The sequence below is a fragment of the Silurus aristotelis genome, assembly GCF_946808225.1.
Source record: "Silurus aristotelis genome assembly, chromosome: 8".
Lineage (NCBI taxonomy): Eukaryota > Metazoa > Chordata > Actinopteri > Siluriformes > Siluridae > Silurus > Silurus aristotelis.
Window position 1 is genome coordinate 10800149 of NC_139581.1, and position 10000 is coordinate 10810148.

A 10000-nucleotide genomic window follows, 5' to 3' on the forward strand; every position below is an offset into this window, starting at 1 on the left:
ATGTTGATTTGCACTAATTGCTTTATCTTGCATAGTCAAATGTTTGTTTGTATGGTTTACTGAAAGAAACAACCCAGCACGAGGAAATGTGTTCAAAGGAAAAATCCCCCATGCACTCCTCAACTTGCAGCCACTACAAGCTTTCAAATGTCTATATTTAAAGATAGTTTAACTCGATATGTGGTTTTCGCATTTTTTTTTAAAAGTATTTATACATAAATATATTTATTTAGTATTAGGGTTTAATACAGTTATAATAAGCAAAACATCGGAGTAAGATAATGGTGATTTTCTATTTTATTCAGATTAATCGATTAAAATTGTTATTTGGCAATCATTTAATGCCAAATAAGCGTTATTACCGCTACCTCTTCTGCAGGCACAAGTCTGTGCCTGACTTTATAAGGTCAAGGTTTAAATTCAGATACATGGACCTAATGCAAATAACATGATTTAGACCAGAGGGAGGGAAAAGCTTCTGATAATATGCAACAATCATGGGTTAAAATGTGCTTTGGAAAACAGATTTGCTTCTTTGCAGTTATTGCTGCCAAAAAGCATATTCTGGATTAGGAAGAGGCGATTCTTTATTTAAAAAAACTAAAAAGACCACCCCCCCCGCAATTTTTTTCTTGTTGCAGCTGTCAGAAAATTACATAACGTGCATGTAGATGCATTTGGCCAGCTTTTTAAACATGTCCGATCCCACACAGTGGGACAAAATCAGCATGTTTAACATCATTAGCTACGCCTCAGTCAGAGGCCTATTGATTACAGCTAATTAAGTAGCTTAACATGGCTTTAAACCCACGTAGAAAAATTATCCATCATCCACCCAAAGCTTATGATCAAATTGCATTGTACAACATGTACAATATTGTTTCTTTTATATCAGTTCTTATTTTTCATGTCACTTGACTCCTAAAGATTAGCAGAATCTACATAGTAGACAACCAACAGGTCAAGAAGACTGGCAAAAGAATTTGCTTAAAATATTAGCATCAGTGACAGAAAAAGATGTCCTCTAAATAAAGGCTGCTCTGCTGGAATGTTTTGTCTATAAAGATGGTCCAATACAATTGCCATTTATTTGTAGCATTTAAGAATAGCAGCACTTAGCATTGTACAAATATTATAGTGACACCAAGTATCCTCATGCTCAGCATGTCGGGTATCATTATAGCCTGTGTTAATGTCTCTAAGAAAACAGCAAGGTAAAATGCTGAATGATAATGCACAATATGATATTTTAGGACAATGTAATAATTTGCAATTGAGAATTGCTTCTCCTTGGAGGAAACAAGATCTACATTTGGAAGTGTGGTACACTCTTTAAGGGTAGATCTGTGCATACATATAGACTCCTTAGCCAAAGAAACGGGAACATTTTCAAAATGCCAACAAATTGAGCTTTTAACTCTTAACTAAATATTAATGGTCAGGAAATTAGCAGAAATGAAACTAAAAGATAAAGCAACATAGTATGTGGTAGTATTCTTCATTGATATCTTAACATGCTTAAGCCTTAGGGAGAAACTGTGTAGACAGATATTTAGAGAAAGGATCGTCAGCGTCGTTCCATTCACCGTTGATGAGCTTAAAACAAATGACAACAAGTAATTTGAACTGTGTGTTGAGTTTAATATCAAACATTTTAATCTTTATCATGATTTTATCTTTGATTGCAAGAAGATTATATAAGCAAATTTCCTTGTTTTTAGCTTTTCTCCCCAAACTGTTTTACGGCAGCAAAAGTAAACGTGTAAATGATGGCACAGAAGGTCTCAGAAGTGCATTTATTTCATTCTTGCTAATTTCCTGACCAATGATCTTTGTTAAGACCGTTAAAAGCTTCAGATTTATCCGCTGAGGCTTGGCCTATTTTCTTTTTCTTTTTTTTTGGCCCAAGGGTGAACTATTGTTTAGCAGTGTACAGATGACAGCCAGTACTATGATAAGCACAGTATTAAGTTACGGTGATATTTCAATGTGTAAATACAACCAAGTGAATGGACTCTCACTGTGCAGATCTGTAATTAACCCAAGTTTAATGGCCGGTGATAAATGACGCACCTTGCTTCCCCGCGCTTCCGTCTCATTCCATTTCTTCTCTGCCTAAACATAAGCAGCTTAATTCTTTTTATCCCAGTAAGTGACAACGCTCTTTCTTCACAAGTTTTACAGGCAGTTTCGGCTCAGCCTGTTTGCAAAGGCAGACGAGATGCCTGTAGGGTTTGCTAAGGTGGGTGTTAACAGCAAGAATGGTTTTAACCACCGCCTTTAGCACAACAGCTTGCTGACATCACGGTGAACCAACAGTGCGCTGGCTGTTTTGGAACCGGTTTGTCTTGTTGGCCAACATAGTAACTGCCAGAAAGACACAATCTAACATGAAATCGTACACAGCTAGAGGTTTACGTCTTTGCAGAGTGTTTTGAATCCAGCGGATTAAAAGTAGACTCGCCTAAAGAAGAGGCTCTAATAATTTGCACTTTTATGAATCAGGGATTTTTTCAATTTGTCGGTTCAGTGAATATACTAAAAAACATTAAAGTCATAGGCGCCTCCGAGCATTAGCAAAGCTTTTGTTGAACTTCTTGGCACCAAAATGTCAGACTTTGCAACCTCAGTGCAGGTCACAGCCAGCATCGAGCAATCAAGGTTGAAGCTTAGTCTTCATTCTCACACAGATCTGTAAAATACTGTATTGCTATGAACAGTATTGAACCACGGATGGAAGAGAACTGCTGTATGAGTATTATAACAGCAGACGCATAGAGTGTGTCATAAATTTACCAGCTTGACTCGAGTAGGGAAGCTGTTGCGCTTCTGTTTTGAGTCAAGGGTGATGTTTTTCATAGTGCTGTGAAGTCCAGCAGTAGAAACATACATGCTTTCATTGCTTCGGGCAGCAGACTACTGGCACCAGCAGAGAAACTAGTAGTCTGTCACAGTATCATTCCTTTCCTCTGTCTCTCCCAGTGAGCTGTTTTCTACATTCCTCCACAGCACAGTAAAAAGACCTGTCGTGCCAACCTGCTAGTATTACTCTGCTTTGTTTTCTAGTGTATGTCAAGTAACTCTGGAAAAGGGGTATATCGAACAGCGAAGCAGACCTACAGATTTGAAAAAATGCTAGCAAAACAACAATGGCAACTCTTGGCGAAAATAGCTACAGCTGCACAGAAAAACAAGCCAGAAAGAGGAAACAAATAGGGAGCCATTTTTTAAGCTAAGAAAGTACCACTGGGAAATAAGCTTTCTGGAAAACAAAAGTCCCATCAAGATCCAAACCCAAAACCAGAGATTTATGCCTGACTTTTTACAGTGATGTGGAAAAAGTTCCAACAAATCCAGAACACTATGTTGATTTCCTCCTGTTCAGCCCTAATCCCAGGACAACTATTTGCCTTCGGAATAGCTTCAGGCCCAGTGCGGTCAAAACCTCTTTTCTGACCTCTAAAGACTCGATCTAGGATCTGCGAAGCAACAAGGCCTACCCTATGGAAGACTACAGGAAGTGTGACAAATTAGACTAAGAAAGAGAGAGATAGTTCATATTGCTAAACATCATCAGATTTTTGTGTCAGAGCAAAAGCTAGTCAAAATCACTGTGAGAATAAAACTGCATGAAGACAACATGGTTACTCCTAACCACCTAACCATGGGGGGGAGTGTCAGAAACATGAACACACAAAAGGCAATACCAGACAATCAGCATTCCAGCGTTGACATGTTTCATACATTCATTTTTTTTTTTTTTTTGACTTGATAAAACTCATCTGTTCCTCCCTTCAGGTCCAACATCCAGAGTGAATAAATATGTGTGGAAAAACTTTAATTAGAGTTTGATCTTTACCCGACTTTTGTAATCTTTTAATATTTTATGTATATATGAGAATACAAATAAATTAACCTCTCACCATTTTACTCTTGCACACACAATGCACTTATTTTGGTTTGCAAGACTATAACCATGCATACTCCGGGTAGATATGTTTATGAAATGGTAATCATTTCCCAAATTATCTTAAATACCACATAGTTGAATATCAATGGCCACTTCCCTGATCATACAGCAATAAAAAAACTCTCCAGATTATGCTTCCTGTCTGTCCTGGCATGAAACTGGATATGAGCTGCTGGAGTCATGTCAACCATGGAATGAACAGGAAGCAAAATAGATAAAGTTTATTGCTGGGTAACATGATTATATAATGACAATATTGGAATACATTAGGTCACAATATACCTTTCTTTGTTATTATGGGTATCATCAGTTATTTTTATATTAATTACAAACTCTAAAATATGTTACAATTTATTCAATCTTTATTTTCCTTTGCTGTGCAAATTTATTCTGCAGCTGTTGAACAGAAATATCATTACACACGGGGTTTTTGAAAATCAGCAAAAACACTACAATTTTCATGGCTATAATTACGGTAAAACGTAATTTCCAATTCTGGTGATATGATTTGTTTGTCATTTTCCTCTTTCTTACAAAAACAAAGTTGATCTACTACTTTATATTTAATATAAATGACATTTTGGGCAGTAGTTACAGGAAAGAACCAAAGTTACCTTGTTCGATGACTTTGAAATACTGAAACTGAAATTTTTCATGCTTTCAAGGTATATTTCTTTTGCAGTCACACTCCTCTTGAGAGTGTTTGAACTGCAGTAAGGCTTAGGTGAAGGCTACAGCAAGAAGCACTACAGTACCACATATCAGTACATGTTTAACATGGATTGTTGTGTCTAACTACATAATCTACACGTTGAATTTCTTTCAGCAATTGTTTTGTTTTCAATATACTGGCATATACACTATGCATGGTGCAGTTTGGGGAGTCACTCTTATTTGCATTTGATAAACACTCTACCTTCATTCAACAAAAATATTTTCATGTTCCTTTCTGAACATTTACATAGCAATATTCATTTGTCTGTTCAAAATAAGATTTCAGGTAATCAGTATGTATACAGCTTTACTAAAAAACCATACTAAGTACTGGGACAATTTTCACTACTGTTCTATGAAGCCAAAGAGGTCACCCAAACAGCTGTTTAAAAAAAATATTCTAAAGGACATATTATATCCGGACCAAGTCACTGGAGGCAGGTTCTATCCCTGCAAGAGAGGCAAATACAAACCTGATTGCAGAGATAACATTTTAACAGCTAATGGAGGTGGAACTAAATAAACAGGAATCTATTTCCTCTGCCCTGCTGGATGAAATGTAATAAAAATGAAAAAAAAGAGAGGAAAAATGCTTTTTGTTTGTCCGGACAGTACTTGACTTCTTGGCCTATATGAAAGCAATTCATCTTCCCTTGCCACTGTGCCTCTCGGTCTTATGGCTGCTTTCCAAAATTACCCATGCCAGTGAGTACCTCATTAGCTATATGGTGCCAGGCTGAAAAGTCATTGCAGAATCGATCGATGCTGCCGTACCCTGGACCCTTACACACAGCCGTGCTTAGTCATCGACCAGCGGGCTGGGCAGGCATAAGATAAGAAATGCTTCAAAAATGTCTCTCTTATGTGAGAGCAAATAGAAGTAACGAATGTCCACAGAGAGCAATCTCTCCTAAAACTTTCATTAAAAAGAGAGAGAAAAACAAATACTCAATTGCATTTCTTTCTTGATTAAATTGTGGTCTCCTGAGTGGTTGTTTTTATGCCATGCTGATGCAATCATCCCACTATTCTGGTCACTGTATTTGTGCAGAAAGCACTAGCAGTATTAAAAGGACATCACATGGTCAAAAGATACCTGAAACAGTAAGCTCAGCCCATTGACCTCTGAAAAGTTATCATTGCCCAAACTGGAGGAAACATAGGTAGTACCCTATACTTAAGTTTACTGGTTACACACAAATTAAATAACGCATTAATCATTAAAGACACTCGGAGTAACAAAAAAATATTGTTGCCTGATTTATATGTGGATTTATACATGCTGAGTTTTGCTTCATCAGTCAGTGATCTTGGACACTTCCTAAGAAGGTTTCTTTTTATATATAATGACTCTTTACACATTAAAAATTATTTTATTTAAATGTATTATTTATATTTGGCACTTAACTACACTGTACCTAATTTGCATATAATAAAGAACATTTTATTTAAATGTTGCTTAGTTATTTACCACTGTTGCTAAAATCATGGTTCTGGGTCATAAAGAATAAAGAAAATTAATCTCTGTCTGTTGCTCGCTAGTGTGAACCTAGGGTGAGAGATGTGAGAAACTTGGCTAATATTTTCAAAGCCTTCGAACTCACGTGTGATATTTTCGTGTCTATGTTTCCCTTCATCGTCATAAACCTATCTACTATCTTACAAATAATTAAACCTGCCATTTTTAATTACACTCTGAAATTACAGTCTAACCCTGTCCACCCACTATAACTTGACAGTTATCTCCATTAATTCAAATTCATAATTGATTAGAAATGGATTGTTTACCAGGCAACATGGAAAATTCAAAACAACCCACTGCTTCACACCATTTCCTGTGAAATAAAGACAACCATTCGAAGGAAAACTGAGTCTTCATCAACTGGTATCATGTTGAAACATAAAGAAAAGAGACAAGCAATAATGTTGGGAATATCTCCCACAGAGATGCTGGATCAAGTCAAGTTACTCTCGTACTACAGTCTATTACTTCTGAACATTGGCTCACACACTGGGTTTCTCCCACCTCCAGTTACCAGGGGCATCTTGGGTGGACATCCTGTAGGAAATGGTAGCGCTGAAGGGGAGAATCCAACCAGGAGTAAAATTACAGAAGCAACTTAAATGGAAAAGAAGGTCAAGGAGAGAAGACAGAAATATTGCAGGAAGAGGAAAGTAAACATTGCAGGAACACATTTGAACAGCTTTCTATTGAGTTTAAAAATGTAACTGAATAATACAAAGCCTAAGCAGCTAGAGAACAGGGCGGAAATAAGTGGTGGCTATGACAACAGTCTTTTCATACCTGTTCACATTTTTGGCGTGAGCAAAATTTCCAACACACCTGCAATACAGATCTATTGGATGGGGTGGAACCAGGGCTTGGCCTGTGCCTGAACATATCCTTTCCCCTTCACTCCATTTCAGCACTCTGTTCTTTCTACTCTTGCACTTACTACCCATTAAAGCCCCTCTTGTCCACAGGTAAAATGCTGAGTCAGTATGAGACACACTCAGTGTCATCAAGTGAATGCAGAAGGGACAGATTATTGACAAAACTCATTATCCAATCCACTGCACCAGCACTGCTACAGGAAACAGGAACATAGAAAGTGTCTGCCTTTACCGCCCTCTAAAGCACCACTGCTGGGTTGAGATTTTGGCCCGTACATGTTTCTACGACTTGGCTGACACAAGGAAAGCAGCACTGCAAAGGCGGCCATAGCTACACAACGTTCGCTGCGAGTACATCACCATGGACACCATTCTTTAAAACAACATGGCCCTCCATTGTTGCAAAGACCGATGGCGTGTGATTTGAAACACTCCGACAATGGAAAGCCGCTTTTCTTTGGAGAAGAGTGCGCGCGCTACCCCCTCCCCCAAAAGAACCAGTGCAGATGTGATCATTTGTGGTGAATGTGTACACCAGCTCTAATCTGGTCTTTTGGGGCCGTGATACCCATTAAAGTCGTATGACCATCGTTGTATTGATTCTAGTGTCCTCTGAGCTTTCTAGTAGCCTTTTCGGAGCATTATCGACTGTTAATGTTGGTTCATATCGAATCCTCTTGTTGCTCGCCACTCCCTGATAGTACTAAGTTATCAAAAGATTCGAGGGAGGAGGTGGTGTCAGGAGAACCCATATAACTCCAGCACATGTCTTAATGGAAATTTTGTTCCTTATTACCAAATGCAAGCTTCCATCCAGCGTAATCCAGTTTCGAACAAGGCAGCTATTCAGAACAGGAGCGGTGTAATCTGGGGTAGATATTCTAAAGCAGCTAAAATTAGGTCTTCACTTGATCAAACCCAAGCATTTAATTAAAATCACCACTTTTTACATTAAGTAAACCCTGAAAAATAATTCATGTGCATTAGAATATTAAAAATATATGATTAAGAATGTCTCAGGTTAATGGAAGCCTATGAGCAGAAGTGTTGGATGGATGAAATTGAGACTAGGCAAAGGTTGTCAGTGAGGGTACGGTCAAGACTTGTATGGACTAGATTCACAAGCCACCACCTGCTTTCATAGAATGAAAACCGAAAGACTCCCTGACCTGAATGGCAAAGCTTTGGCTCACTTAAAAGTGAAATCACAAAAAACACTTACCAGGTTATTGATTATGTTTGAACCACTTAAGCATTTATAATACATGATGTTAAGGATAGTCGAAAGAACATAATATAATAAGAGGTAATAAGATAACTTGGATCAACAGGAACACAGTAGAGCTGTACAGTAATAATGATTTGCAGGATTATTCAGTTTATTAGGTTGGTTTCTGCACCAAAGCAGCTTCATGGCATATTTATTAACAAAAACAATATGGAACAGATTTGCTGGCCAATAAATGGTTTAATTAATGCTTAAGTCAATCCCTGAAGCTTTAGTTGGTGACTCAGTATGACAAAGTCCTTTGCACCACTAACGCTAGTCGACAAACAGAGCTAAATGGTTGTAAACACTCAAATCTGGGATGCCTGGCTAACAGAAGTTCACACAAGCAAGGAATAAATATAAGCAAGATACAGATAAAGATGAGGAATGAGAGATTAAACTTACATAAGCCCCTGATTCCTTTTTATCAAGCATTTTCATCAGGCTACTCAGAAAGAAAAGCTGTTCTTAGAACACTGATTACAATGGTGGATGCAGTAATGTTAAAATAAATAAATAAATTAAAAAAAAAAGACACTTACATTTCCTCTTGCAACCTATTTAGAACTACAGCTGGGTGGAAAATCATTTTTGAAAATGAACACGCTGTACAAACTATGTGCAGTGCTGGAAGGTCATTTACAATATAGCAGCAACATGCTGTTAATATTCCACCTTCATGGCTCAAAGTTGTGTGTTTGCTGTAACACCGAGAGCCAACCAGAGAGATAAAAGATACGACAAAAATATGCAAGTGGTAAACAAGCTTCCGTTTTATTGTGAAATTCAAACTAACCATTTTATCCATATGCCATTTGGTTCCTATTCTACAGAACATGCCAAAAGCATGGGTGTGGTCAAGTAATGGAGATCAACACCTTGTACCACCAAGTTGCTTGTTGAAGAGGCAAAGAATTTTAATAATATTCCCAGGTCAAACATACACATGAATTTTCCTAATTATTCAATACTATTAATAGCAGATTTTTTTTGTTCTCTTGATTGGAAACATGATGAAAAAAATACTAAACTGAGAAAGTAAAGCACTTCCCCCTCTAATTTTAAGGCCAAATGTTTGGGTTAGTATATGCATATGTGTAAACTGACAGAAAATTACGAAAGAATGTGACAATAAATTTGCTGAATCTATTCTTGAGTATGCCCCCCCCACACACACACACACACACACACACACATTACACCTATTCCAACACCTTATGTTGTATTTTCATTACATTGCATAAGAACCACAACAGTTTTTTTTTTAATGAATGCTTAGCCAGATGGGAGAATATGGTTAAGCGGTCTCACTACACACACTCACACACGTACCTTATAAAAAAATTTATAGCGGAACAAAGCTAATTAACAGTATTTGCATTAAAAAAGGAACTCGACAGTAACTGTTGTTCGAGGATATTTCCCATCACTGAACATTTCACATCATTTACAATTGCACAACTGAAGCAAAGCTCACTTTCTGGTACACATGGATTAGGCATACTACTGGGGGAAAACTAGGCAGACATTCCACTCTCCCTTATCCGTCATTCCTGATTTGATAAACTTTTGACAGTTTGACCTTAGCCGAGGAACATGGACTCGTTTCTGCTCCGTTAATTCTGGTCAACAAATTCCACAGGCTTTGACGT

At 37.6% G+C, this 10000-nt stretch overlaps 1 protein-coding gene across 3 annotated transcripts in view; it reads right to left on the minus strand.

Moving 5' to 3' along the window:
* The window catches only part of arhgap35a (Rho GTPase activating protein 35a), a 66586-nt gene that overhangs the window by 54595 nt on the left and 1991 nt on the right, over positions 1–10000 (minus strand). Inside the window, exon 1 of one of the 3 annotated variants that reach the window (XM_083548305.1) lies at positions 2074–10000. This exon is cut by the window's right edge and continues 502 nt beyond it. The exons of the other annotated variants lie outside the window; for them this stretch is intronic. The gene's annotated coding sequence lies outside the window, so the exon portion shown is untranslated. The remainder of the gene's footprint in view (positions 1–2073) is intronic. 3 annotated transcript variants of the gene reach the window in all.